This window comes from Cryptomeria japonica, chromosome 3 (assembly GCF_030272615.1).
Source record: "Cryptomeria japonica chromosome 3, Sugi_1.0, whole genome shotgun sequence".
NCBI lineage: Eukaryota > Viridiplantae > Streptophyta > Pinopsida > Cupressales > Cupressaceae > Cryptomeria > Cryptomeria japonica.
In genome coordinates, this window is record NC_081407.1 from 576,649,998 (window position 1) to 576,662,464 (window position 12,467).

The 12,467-nt window shown below is 35.1% G+C and overlaps 1 pseudogene; it reads right to left on the reverse strand.

Moving 5' to 3' along the window:
- Nucleotides 1–582: 582 nt before the first annotated feature.
- The window catches only part of LOC131029557 (separase-like), a 141,674-nt pseudogene continuing 129,789 nt past the window's right edge, over nucleotides 583–12,467 (reverse strand).

The window sequence follows — 12,467 nt, forward strand, 5'->3', positions numbered from 1 at the left end:
CCATTCCTATGCCAAATTTTGATCACAATGCTTAAAAAGGGAAACTAAAACCAACATATTCATCCATTTTCATAAGTGAAGCATGCTGACTACAAGTTCACATATCTAACTCGTATGCATCTGACCATTTTCAAAGTCTAACGATGTTCTGATAAGCTACAACTGTGTACTATGGGTGCACTGCCTTTTACCATATTATTTCATTACATCAAAATATCTTTCTTCAACCTAATGATGGACTGAGGAGTGATCCTAAATGTTATAAAAGATTGTATACAGTGCTTTCCAAAAGCATGTGAGAGGTAAAATATGAGATCTTTAATAATTTAAACGTGTGCACCATGGAAAATACATCAAAGAAAAAGAAAATACATAAAAGAAACAAGTTTGGTCAATTGTAGTGCAATCTTGCTTCTGAGGTCATACACAGCCTATCCAAATCGATTAATCAAAGCGTATTCATGGGTTTCAATTTAATTTATTATCAAATGTTTCTGGAAAACAAAATGCTATCAATAGAGAAAATGACAAAGCATGGTTGCCGACATATTGTGACCAACCTTAGCTGCTAAAAATTGTAGATAAAATGGCAATATTTTATTTAATACACTAGAAAGTTTACAAATATGAACTTTACTATTTGTGTTTGATAATAGTAGGTATTCCATAACAGACAGGGGATGCTCCATTTAAGTAAGCAAGCATACATGCACTGCGGCCTTTGCCAATACAAGACCCTGTTCTTAATTCATCCCTTACAGTTTTTATTCTTATTGATTTATCAACATTTTCCGAAAGTAATCGCTGGAATTGCAGACATTTAGTTTTATTATCCTTTAATTTCTGCTTAGGTCGTAACACCTTTTTAATACGATTTTGGCCACTTATTGTAAAGTTTTGAAACTCCTCAGGCACATCCAGATCATTGTAATGGCTACTAGACTTTGCTTCAAGCCAACTATGGAGCAGAACCTTGGTAAATCTGTCAATATCAACACATGTCACATCCCAAAGGTTGGCTATAATACAAGGGCAGCAATCAAATATGATAAAGGTACACCGGCTGGTTCATAATCCCCTCTATAAGAAAGGCGGCCACTGCTACATCCCATAAGAACTACAGCTGCAGAAGAATCTAGTCTCCTGATATTCCTTTGAGGAATGTATTGTTTTCCTGGCCAAATGAATAAAAATATAAGTGGTCAGTATCTTGACAGCAACAGAATTGCATGTGCATTATTAGTTCAATTTCCAGAATTATTTTGAAATTGAAAATGCAAGAGCAATTTATTAAAATAAAATCTATATGTGCTTTTACTACTTACAAAGTACCAATTGATTAACAAGTTATCAATACAAAGTTGAGAAAGAGAGGAAGAAAGAATTAAATGATCAAACCAATAATTTGAAGCATCGTAGAAAGTAAACATAATAAGAAATTAAAAAAATTGTGTTTCGGCGAGAGACATTAAACACATACTGATGCACAGCAAGAAGAAGTTGCAACAGGCAGTAGACCAGCACCAACCATTTATACAAAATTCTCTACACTTTGCTTTAGATGCCAATGCCATTTTTTGGCTTATGGGAATAGTGTTTGACAAAATGCAACGACCTGTTCGAGAAAACCTGCCTTTATTAATTTGTCATAATCATGGCAGCAAAAATCATTTGAGGAAATAATTGGCAAACCAAAAGTAGGAAAAAATTGGCAAAAATGGGAAAAAAATCAGTTTAAAAAAAAAAAAAAATTGTAGAAAAGAGAAACTATTTTTTTTTTAAAACTTAAAGGCATTTCCATAGCATAGAGGTATAGAGAGAAAATAAAATAAAGTTCAACTTTTTGTTGTTGATATTCATATTGCCGATTACACAGGCAAACATTCAGTTACGTGTTAACAGGGCAGTTACCAAATACACCAAATAATTGTCTAAGTTTGAGATCAAATATTAACCAAGTCTATGAAGTAATTGAGATCAAAACTTACCAGACCCCAATCCAGCAGCAATCCAGCTACTTTCAGGAGTTTAATAAAAGTGAAAGCCATTTTGAAGTGATCCAAGACTTTCATTGTGATTGAGGCAAGGACTTTTGTAGGATTAATTTAATATTTTAGAAAGATTATCAAATCATATTCCACAAATAGCAATTGGTAAGTCCTTTATATGGTGTAGAATTCAACAAAAGGCATTTGTTTACTTGAAGTAAAAGATCAGCAAGCCACTGGTTTTGTTGATACCTAACTTGCAACTACTTTTTTAGGTGGAGACAAATGTAAATATTGTGTGTTGGAGGCTGTTTTATTACAAGAATGTAAGCTTGTTTGTTATCATTCCAATTTATTTCATGGAGTACTTTGATATATTGCGCATATAATGAATTGTATGTCTTACTTTGAGAAAAAATTAAATATATTAATTATAAAATACAATATATATAAATTAAAAATATTAATAATCTATAATAGTTTCAATTTTAAAACTACTTTATAATATTAATTATAAACTATAAGGGTTCACTCATTCCCCATCAAGTGCCATCTATAATAGTGCATCTAATGTCCCCACTTTGAAATATAATTTAATGGTAAATAATAATAATTAAATTAAAATACAAAGGAATAAAAATTAAAATTAAATAAAAATATAAAAGAATATTATTTAAAATTTGATTAAGATTAATGAATGGTCAAAAGCTAAGTTAACGAGTTCGCCCTCCTAGCCCCCTGGCCCTAGTCTGGTCCGAGGTCTTGGTTCAATCTACCTGTGATCTGGACAGAGTCCATGTTCCACAGGCGTAGTTTGAATCGGGACAGACCCGAGCAGACCCAGGTCGAACCTGGGTAGACCAAGGCAAACCCTGGTCAAACCTGATAGGACCAACGCCCAAAAACGCCTTTTTTTTTTTTGCAAAATTTATATTTTTTTTGAAATCCACCTCTTAAAAAATGAAAATAAAACCCTAAAAGTGACTGTTAAAACATAAACTTGGCCCATTTCTCCTCATTTGTGTTGCAAACAAAAGTTTTTTGCGAGCAAGTTGAAGAAAGGGTGAACAAATTTTGGCTTCCAAAATCAAATAGGAGAAAGACTGATTTTTGAGGCTTCAACAAGTGTTGTAGCATCATTTCCGCACATTTGCGAGCTCCCATTGGCTGAAAGAGCTAGGTTTTTGAACATTTTTTTCAACTATTTTTGTTTCACAAATTGTCAAACATGAAACATTAATTGTTTTTCATTATTTTGTTTTTGTTTTGAATTATTCATATTATTTCTTGCCATAGGAACTAGAATGGCATCTACCTCTTCCTCCATTGGCATAAATGAACAAGCAATCTCAAAACAAAGAAATGATCCAAATTCTCCCCTATGGAAGTATGTTGACATTATAAGACTGCTTCCAAGAGGTGGAGGATTATGTTGGAGATGCCAAGGATGTGGTGTAGAATGTAATAGTTCATATTTTTGGTTGGTGGGCCATTTGTGTGGAATACCAAGAAGAGGCATCAAAAAATGCCCTAAAAAAAAGGGTGAACCTATACCAGATTAGACGGTGATGAAATATATTAGAGAGCATGAGATAGCAAAAGAGAGAGAAGCCCACAAATCAAATCAAACCGCACCAAAAAAAACAAAGGGAATGCAAGCCCCATCTAATCCCAATGTTTTAGTAGAAAACCACCCCTTCTTTTCCACAGCTGAACCTCAAAGTGAAGCACCCTTGACACAAAAGAACAAATGAGCCTTTAGAAACCGCATATCAAAATGAGAGTCGAGACATTGCTAACCAAGATGTAGCAAGGTGCATATATGCAAATGGGTTGGCTTTCAATGTTGTTCGCTCCCCATATTCGAAGCGAATCTTGAGAAGTGTTAATGAAGCTCCAAGATTTAAGGGGCCAGGTTATGAAGTATGTGGAACCTTATTGGAAAAAGAGGTGAAGGGGGTTGAAGATGCATTGAAACCCATAAGAGATTAATGGGCTAAGACAGGTGTATCAATTGTTTCAGATGGGTGCAAAAATTCTAAAAACCGTCCCTTGATCAATGTAATAGCAATATCCCGACAATGTTTTTGAAAGTTGTGGATTGTGAAGGCCAAGTAAAAGATGGCCAATTTATTGCAGATATTCTCATCTCCACCATTGAGTCAATGGGACCCCGCAATGTTGTCCAAGTCATCATGGACAATGCAAAAAATTGTAGAGTTGTTGGTTTGTTGGTTGAGGAATGCTATGATCACATCTTTTGGACACCTTGTGCAATCCATTCACTCAATCTTATGCTACAAAAGATTGAGAATAAAATTAAATGGATCAAAGATGTGTATGCAGAGGTTGAGGACATCCAAATGTTCATCACAAACCACCACATGTCTCAAGGGATCATTAGATCCTTTTCGAATTTGGAGTTATTGAAGGTAAGAGTAGTAATTTAATTTTAATTTTACATTTTCTGAATTTTTAAATTTTCAATGTTCATAATATCATCGTGTAAGCTATATTGTGTATTCTTCTTTAAAGTTTGGCTTTATTTTTTATCATTTTGGCATTAATTTGGGTTATAGGTTGTTGAGACCGTTTTGCATCAAACACTATCGTCTTGAGACGACTTCTGAAAGTTAACGTGGCACATTGCCATATAGTGATCAGCACAAATTGGACTATATGGAAGCAAAGTAGCAGTGAGAGGGCGGCAAAAATTAGGGACCGGATATTGAATGAGTCATGGTGGGACCTTGTGACATATCTCTTTAGTTTCATTGAGCCGAATATGAGCATGATTCGCTATACCGACATGGATAGGCCTTGCATTGGTGAAATTTATGATGGCATTGTCTCAATGCTTGAAAAATAAAGTGCATTATAAATACAAGAGAGAATGACCCCGAGGAGAAATTCTTCAAAGAAGTGGAAGCAATTGTTGTAGAAAAGTGGAATAAGATGACCACTCCTTTATATCTTCTTGCCTATGCCTTGACACCAAAGTACTATAGCAATCAATTTCTTGATAAACCAGGAAGGACTCCACCATGGAGAGATCTACAAGTATCTGATGGGTACAAGGCAGCATTCCTTATTTGCGAGATATTGTTACAAATGAGATCATAGAATTTGCAAATGGAAATGGTTCAAGTGTTGATGCTCTTCGTCATAGATCCAAGAAGGATGCTCATAGTTGGTGGTACTTCCATGGCACATGCTTCCAAAACCAACAACCCCTCGCTGTCAAAGTTTTATCACAAGTTTAATTAATTAAAATTTATCACAAGTTTATTTATCGTTTACTTTGTCTTCATAGGTTGCTAATAATTTTTAATTTTAATTTTCATAAATGTATAACTTTAATTGTTTACTTTGTCTTCATAGGTTGCTAGTAATTTAAATATTAATTTTTATAAATGTATAACTTTAATTGTTTACTTTGTCTTCATAGGTTGCTAGTTCATTTGCTTTAAAAAGAAATTGGAGCACATACTCTTTCATCCACTCGGTAAAGCACAATAGGTTGCTATTAAAAAGAGCGGAGAATTTAGTATATGTGCATTCCAACCTACATCTTCTTTCACACAAACAACGTGACTACAATGAAGAAGAAACTAAGATGTAAGATATAGAGTCAGAGCAAAATGATTTGGATGCTTTCGCTTCTCAGCTTGTTGCATTAACACTCGATGACTCGGATAGCGAGCAATCTTATAGTGCAAGTGCCATTTGCATTGGCATTGGTTCATCTAATGTCAATGCCAATGATGAGGAGGATGAGTAGGAGGAGAGTGAGGATGATGAATTAGAGAATCCATTTGATGATTAAACTTTTAATTGTTGAAAGTTGAAACAATGATACTTGAATATTTTGTCGTTTTGATATTAAACTTGATGTATATGATGCTATTATGGTATGATCATGATGCTATGATTACAAGTTTATGTTGGTTTTGTTGTTTATATGATACTATGTGACATGCTAATCTTAATTCATGTTTATAGGCTGCATAAATATATCTATCTATCTATGTATATATATATATATATATATATATATATATATATATATATATATATATGTTTTTGTACTAACGAACACAAACCCCTTTTCAAAATTTCGTTGTACCAGTGTACCGGTTCTTCGAACCCGAACCAGTGCCCCACCCCGAACCGGCAACTTAGGTCAAAAGGCAGAAGAGAACTCATTTGAAGGGGGGATAATTTGGGAATCATAAGTGGAATGCAGATCTGATCATGAAAGGTTGTGTCCCTTTCAAAGGGCAGATATAATGAAGAGTTGCACCCTTTCAAAGGGTGCTAATGGTGGAAAGGGTGTGTCTCTTGCCAAATTGGCATACATGATGAAGAGGTGTAACCTCTCCCTCACATTGAGAGATATAAAGGAAACGAATCAAAAGCATCCAGTGACATCACCATCGATCAGATCAGATCAGAACTGTTGTTAAGTTACAGGCAGTAACATCCTTATTCTTGGTGGTATGAATGGGGATGTGCTTAATATGTATGCTTAACATATGAAGCTTGATAATGTTCTTATGCAGAGTTTGATAGTAATATAATATAGACTGCAATATGCATGACAGCCATACTTGATTTCATAATACATAAAAAAATAATATATTAATGCTCTAGTCCTTAGTCTTGCGCTAATGCCTAAGTAGGAATAGGGGGTTTGTCTAGGGAGAGGCGGAGTAATTCTGTCACAAGATGGGTAAGTCCCAAGATGGGTTAAGGACATATAATTTTGAAGCCTTAAGGGAGAGTCCTGAGATGGGCATGAATAGATGTTCCTTAAACCTTGAGGGAGCCTACTTGTAGACAGTTTCCAAGTGCCCTAGCACAATAATTCCACCATCCTCTGTCAGGGTTGGGGAAGAATTGAGGGCAAACCCTTAAAATAATTGGTATTAATTGTATTATCAGGAATTAGATTTTTCTAATCTCAATAACTTAACTTAAGACATAATAATGTTTAATAATTATTGGGAAACAGATAGCCTTCCGATAGGGGACATTACAATGCATAATAGTTATAATTTAAAATTAGAGTATGATATTTTAATTATATATTTGTTTGCATCAGAATCCATGGGCAAGGCATGCAAAGAGCTTGGGTCATATCGGAGTCATGATTTAGCACAGATTTGTCAACTACTTCAACACTATCTCACGTGCCCCCACAATTTAGGGTGATTGAGGCTCTCTCAAATTCTGTTGACCGCCATTGCTCCTCTGTCTAGGATTTTTCTAAGGTCGGAAAGAAAACTAAAGGACAAAATAACAAACTATTTCCATGCTGATTTTGCACTGACTTCCATCTCGGAATCAGCCCTATTTTCGACCGATTTGGTAATTTTGCAAGGTTTTTTAAGGGCTTCACTAGTTTTTACAACAATTTTTTCAACTTTTTACCATTTTGGGGGAATTTTAACATGATTTTAATGCAACTTAAACACAAAATCGTTAAAATTGGGTCAACGATTCTTTCACGAACTGAGATTTTTTTAAGGAAAAAATCAGCTAGCTCCATGATTTGTGATTAATCGGGTATGATCGCATTTTTTTGTAGATTATTGCTTCTCTGGTCATAATAAATGATTTCCTTATTAATGTCCTAAGTACAAAGTCCCCTAAGATCATTGCATTTTATCATTTACCAATTATCAATGCATGGTCTCAATATTAAATAGAAAGCCTCCATAGTTTTTTCAGAATGAATTTTCCATTTGAATTCTGACACAAGTAGGCAAGAAAAAATGAACTATCCAAGCAAGGTACATGTTGAAACAATTCTTGCATGACAAACCAGTTCAAAAATCATCCCAAGGAAGCTGCCAATCATTTAAACATGCAAGTCTCATGAAGTATGAAATGTAGCTTATTCTACAAAAGTCCACAAGATCAATCTTAACAGAGATAACAATACATTTCAACATGCGAGGTGGAACCGAACTTCAATCCAAGCACTTGTGGTTTGGGCAAAAACCCTAGGTGTTTGAGATTATACAATTTGCCTTTGGAATATCAGGAAGAACTTGTCCTAACCAAAATTGGTGATTCCTTGGGCCCTAGCGTAATGTCCCCTTGTTGAAATAGGATTTATTAATAAATAATAATAAATTTAAATATTAAAAAAAAAAAAAAATTAGTTGAGTTTAATGAATGATCAAAAGGCATGCAATGAAAAGTTAGGACTCCCTCAAACATGAGATATAAAAGGGAGAGAAGAGAACTTCACTTAGGAGGAAAAAGATGAAGGAACAAAGAAGGGAGCAAAGAAATTAAGGAAGCATTAATGGGAAGAAGATAAGGAAGCGACTCTTTCAAAGGGGCAGCAATGATGAAGGGTCGTGACCCTTTCGAAAGGTGGTAATTGTGAAAGATTGTGACCATTATGAAGAGGTGTGACTCTCCCTCACATTGGAGGATATAAAGGGGAGAAGTTTTCATTTGAGGAGATAAAAAGGGGAGATCAATTTGAGGAATAATATATTATTCTCAAGGGCAACAATGAAAAGTGGTAACTCAATTCTTATGAAAGGTGGTGACCCTTCCACCAATAAAGTAAAAAAGGAGAATTCATTCCAAGCATTGAAGGGGACTTATCAATCAATGGAGGAAATCAATACAATTAACATCAATTCTCCTAAGAAAGCAAAGAATCTTCAGCAATCAAATACAGATGGAACCATGTAGCAATGGCACTCATCCAAGAGAGAAGCGTTCAGCTTTCAAAGAGGGAAACAACATTGAATTGAATCTCTCCAAATTACCACAGCAGACCGAAAATATATAACCTGCAATAATTCTACAAGTATAGTGGGCAAGATTTAGTGTCATCCCAAAAGGGAACATTACAAATGGTATCAAGGCATGATCTTGCAAGCCTGCAAGGTAAAGATGAATCAAAGAATGCACCTACCATTACGTGTATTTGCTTGTATGCTTCGTGTCTACTTATATCTATTTGTATGTTCTATGTTAGGCTCATACCTGATATGTTTCTAGTGTGTGTTCTATTGTTGGTTGATCTAGAATATGAGAATAACAAGAGTAAACCAAAAAGATATGAATTTATTTGGGGTAATAGATATGTGCCATGCTTCTAATCCTCATCTTAATATATGTTAAGATCACCCATGCTTCAACGCAAAGAGATATCCACAGTATGGTGCAAGTGTTGGGTCAACCAAATTAAAGAAGAAATACCAATCTCCAAGGGTTCATTTATTCAGTTCTTAGAAACCGGCATTGCTTAGGGACAAGCAATTTTGGGAAGGGCAGACTGTAATGTCCCCTTGTCGAAATAGAATTTATTAATAAATTAAAATATAAAAAAGCAAAAATAAAATTTAATATAATTAAAATTTAGTTGAGTTTAATGAATGGTCAAAAGACATGACTCCCTCAACATGAGATATAAAAGGGAGAGAAGAGAACTTCATTTGGGAGGAAAGGGATAAGGAAGAAAGAAGGGAGCAAGGAAATTAAGGAAACATTAATGGGAAGAAGATAAAGAAGTGACTCTTTCAAAGGGGCAGCAATGATGAAGGGTTGTGACCCTTTCAAAAGTTGGTAAATGTGAAAGGTTGTGACCATTATGAAGAGGTGTGACTCTCTCTCACATTGGAGGATATAAAGGGGAGAAGTTTTCATTTGAGGAGATAAAAAGGAGAGATCAATTCGAGGAATAATATATTATTCTCAAGGGCAACAATGAAAAGTGGTGACTCAATTCTTATGAAAGGTAGTGACCCTTCCACCAATAAAGTAAAAAGGAGAATTCATTCCAAACATTGAAGGGGACTTATCAATCAATGGAGGAAATCAATACAATTAACATCAATTCTCCTAAGAAAGCAAAGAATCTTCAGCAATCAAATACAGATCGAACCATTTAGCAATGGCACTCATCCAAGCGAGCAGCTTTCAGCTTTCAAATAGGGAAACAACATCGAATTGAATCTGTCAAAATTACCACAGCAGATTCAAATATATAACCTGCAATAATTCTACAAGTATAGTGGGCAAGATTTAGTGTCCTTCTAAAAGGGGACATTACACCTGGGCCATTGTATGAGTAAATATGACAAAGTACAAGACAGATAGGATCATGGGTGGGAGTCCACATTCAATGTTGCATAAAGATTGACATTTCTAAACCAATGACAAATATTCTGGTCCTTCAACTGGAGGGGCTTGGAAGCAGAAAATAGAATTTCTGGTCCAACCTAGAATCTGTTGGATATTTTCACTAACAATTTCAAATGAATCTATCTAAAAAAGTTGCCCTAGACAAATTCCATAGGTGTTTTGCACCCAAATCTGAGTCCAAAATTAATAATATCCAAATATGCTTTATTTTTTTGCCAATTCGGTAACCTAGGAAAATTGAAATTAGCAAACAATGGTCTTATAGAAGAAGAGATGAAATCGGTAATGCATGTCTATCTGGTAGGCAATAGTTAAGGGTACTGAATGGTAACTATTGCTGCACTACTAGGGCCATGGCATTATGGTACACTTTTGCTCGGGTCAAATTGGTGCTTAAGAATGATAACAACTTGATGTCAAACAACAATCACATAATGCTTTAGTTGGCACTAGCTTGATTAGAAATATTTGCTTCAACACTGTTGGCACCATAGAATAAAAATTTGTTCCTCATGAGCTATAATGCCAAGTAAATTACTCACCAACGAACATGCAACAATGTTTAGGCACGTCCATAGTGAAACTTTACCGCAAGTAGTAACAAGCATCCAAAGATTCTTAATACTCAAATTCACTATAGGCATCAGGCCCTGTAGGTAAACATGAAATCATAATAAAATCACCAAAAAAATGTCTTTTTAAGAAAATCAAACTCACACAATTTCCTCATACAGCTATTTAGAAATTTGTTTTGTTTATAGAATGAGTTTGAAGTTACTTGCATTCTATGAGAAGATTGATCAATTTAGAAGAACTTTTCAAGTTGCATTTGAAAAATATGCAATGCACCATGAAGGTCCATACTGCCCCATGACCCTACTAGGGGCTCCACCCCCAAAACCCCCACAGGGGTGCTGCCCCTCAACCCCACTGAATGTTGCCAACCCCAAATCCACACTTTGGTTTTTCAAAAAGCAAGAAAATAAAAAAATTGGGCCCATGTTTTCCAAAAATGAAATTAGTAAAACATTAATAGCAATATGTAATATAATCATGACACTCTGATGTAAAGTGAACTCATTTTTTGATCTATACATGAAAAAACTATTTCCCACATCTGTAAATTCAATTTTTTTAATAAGGGTAAGCAAGTTATGAAGGGACACAAAACCCTATTTACAAGAAGTTGTGTAATGTCCCTTGCTGAGACACTTAAATTCTGCTTATAATTTATGGGATCCAAATAACTAGTATGGCAGGACTAGATGTAAATTATATTGCCTTTGTCCTATTTTAGAACGGCTTCTATATTGAATTGGTTGATACTAATCTTGACCGTCAAACACTTATATGCCTTGGTTTTGGTGCTCGATAATTTGGCCTTCGGTCTGTCCACAAACTTCTTCACATCTGCAGATAAAGGATTGTTGATGTGTATTTTGTACACGACCAAACACAGAATAAAATACCTAAAGGTACCTTATCCTCTCTTGAGCAAAGTTTCCCGACTGCTGAAGATCTCGCCGAAGGATCAGTCGAGGCAACTCCAAGGTTCTTGTATGTAGGTTCTCTACTCGTGGGTAAGCTCTCTGTGGTATGATGTGATTTTGCTAGAATCACAAGGGGACTTACACTTGATGACTGAACGTCTGATTCGCTTTGAATATTAGTGGAACACAGGATTTCACTAGTCTAGATTTTGAAAAAAAAGGAAAAGGATGAGGGCGAGGAAAGAATCTAATTCTGACACTAAGAATGTAGGAGCAATGAATAACCTTTGATGAAATTCTAACTAAGTCTTGTTTTGACATCCCAAGACCATCTCCACAAGGTTAGTGCGATCTTCGGAGGAAAACTTTATGATGTTCAGATCATCGCTACAGGCATAGACACCATCAGGCTGATGCATATCAGTGAAGAAGCGACAATTGAAGTTAAGCTTAAACTAAATGATTCCAGTTGACTACACAAGGCAAGTCTGCAATCAACAAACTGCTAGTAGTATGGATGTACGAATTTCACCATCAATCCAACACATTTCTTCCACTCATCTAATAACATGAAATCAAATATGAGAAGTATAGAGACCATGCAAATTGTTGAATTGACCCATAGATTTCACCATTTCTTCAATGAAGTTTTACAAGTCTTTTACAACAACATCTTGGCAACAATCTTTGCCTTCTCTTTCTATTCTACTTTAATTGCTATCTTATCAACTGACTATTCACTATTTCTAACTATTCACCTTCTAACTACTAACTAACTATTAGCCTTTACAAATGAGGAACCAGGGCTTATATA